General features: G+C 39.3%; 1 pseudogene; it reads left to right on the top strand.

Annotated features, from left to right (window-relative positions):
* The first annotated feature begins 709 nt into the window (after positions 1-709).
* Positions 710-1,828, top strand: LOC129082170 (EF-hand domain-containing protein 1-like; annotated as a pseudogene).
* The last annotated feature ends 218 nt before the right edge of the window (positions 1,829-2,046 follow it).

Raw genomic sequence — 2,046 nt, 5'->3', positions numbered from 1 at the left:
TTAAAAAGTAAATAAAAAAATACACTAGAATGAATTATAAGTAGGCTGAGTGAAGCACAGAACAGAATTAGTGAGTTGTAAAGCAAGGTAGAAATGAATACCCTGGTAGAGCATCAGCATGAAAAAAAAACACTAAAAAAATATGAAGATAGCTTAAGGTAATTGCGGAACAACATTAAAAGCAACAATAGTGGAGTCATAGGAATACCATAAGGAGAAGAAAGTGAGCAAGGGATACAAAACCTGTTTGAAAAAAATGACAGAATAATTCCCTAACCTGAAGAGGGGAGGAAAAAAAACTGTGCAAGTTCAGGAGGCACAGAGTAACACAATCAAAATGAACTCAAAAAAGGCTACTCAAAAATACAACATTGTTAAAATGCCAAATTTTGTAGACAAAGAGAGAATCAAAGAGAGATCAACTCAAAGAGAGGCTTGCAGCCTATTAAAGTCTGCAAGGGAGAAACAGGAAGTAACATATGAAGGAGCTCCCATACAGCTAGCAGTTGATTTCTCAACAGAAATACTACAAGGTAGGAGGGAATGATAAGAAATATTTCAAGTAATGAAAAGCAAAGGCCTGACTCAGGGGGTTCAGAATGTTTGGTGTTACCATGGATCTTCATGTGGTGTACCAATATGGCTGGTTCCCCAGGCAACCGGGAAGGACAAAAAACCTGTCAGAAGTGGCAGTGGCATAGCAGCTGCAATGGTGTCCAACCTTGTGCATGGCCTTCCCCTTCTGCTAGGCATGTCCTTTACAAAAGTCCCCACAAAAACAATATTTCATAGAAGCCACTGGACTACAGGAACACCTATGCAATAGCTTGATGTCCAATGGTTGGAATAAGAAGGGTCTGACTCCAGGTCAATCAGCTGTTGCAGGGGACCTGGATGAGTTGACCAGTAAGACGTCACTTCTAACTTATGGCCAACCTAAGCAGGCCCTGCTGACAGATTTTATTCCGCACATGTGGCTTTTGACAAAAAGGCACTGAAATTTGATGCTTATTTCCAATAAGATGTTCCTATGTCAACTGAGGAACATTCTAGGATCTGTCAAGTGAACATTTACTACTAGCTAGAAGATGACAGAATGTCAGTCATAGAGCCTGTTGTGCAAAACTCTGGGATCCCTCAAAGGAAGTTAATGAAATGCCAGCGGCTAGCCAAGAATGACCAGGGAGACCATTACCATTGGAAAGACCTAAATTAAAAAAAAATCACAGTTTATAGCAAAACTTTCTTCATTGTTGAATGTGACCAATTCACACAGGTATTTTTGGGAAGTCAAGGAACTGAATTAAATCCACCTGAGAAGATGGCTCTTCATCCTTACATTGAACTCTGGAAACAGCCTCTTTGTAAGTATGTCACTCCATTGGACCTTGATCAACTCAAGTAGTTTCTCACCTTTAACAAACAAGTTCTTCCACTGTATGCAATCTAGGATGATACAGTAGAAATTCAAGCGGTCCATAAACAAAATGGTGGGTGAGGTCCCTTCCCACTCCTGATGAACCACCAGTACATGCCCAAGGTTTTGGTGGAGAATCCAAAGAACTTCCCTCAGTGTGTGCTAAAAATCTCTGATCAAGAAGTTTTGAAATGGTATACTGCCAAAGGCATCATCATTGGGAAACAACTTACCATCTTTGGGAGAACTTTCTTCATTTATGATTATAATCCATTTACTCAACATTATTACAAAGAAAAGTTTGGAATCTCCAATTTATCATGTATTTATGTGACCAAGAAGAAACCCCCTCCTATAAAACAGACCCCTGGGGCATTTCATTGTTACTTGCCTGTTTCTCAAACCCTTTGACTTAAAAACTGGTTGACAGCAAAGCAAAAACCAATTAATTGAAGATGTTAGAAGATGACTTTCTTTCTTTGCAACATAATTTTCCTTAGAACCACACTGAACCAAAATATTCTGTTCTGAGCACCACAACAGTCCACTCCAATCTCAGAGTAAGTTCATAGTGCTTTTAATGCACTGAAATAGTAAACTGATAAACTTGAGCCTTCAGAGTGGCTCAG

This window comes from Pteronotus mesoamericanus, unplaced genomic scaffold, assembly GCF_021234165.1.
Source record: "Pteronotus mesoamericanus isolate MK-2021 breed Mesoamerican mustached bat unplaced genomic scaffold, CSHL_Meso_final scaffold_12, whole genome shotgun sequence".
Lineage (NCBI taxonomy): Eukaryota > Metazoa > Chordata > Mammalia > Chiroptera > Mormoopidae > Pteronotus > Pteronotus mesoamericanus.
This window is presented reverse-complemented; position numbering and strand designations above follow the sequence as displayed.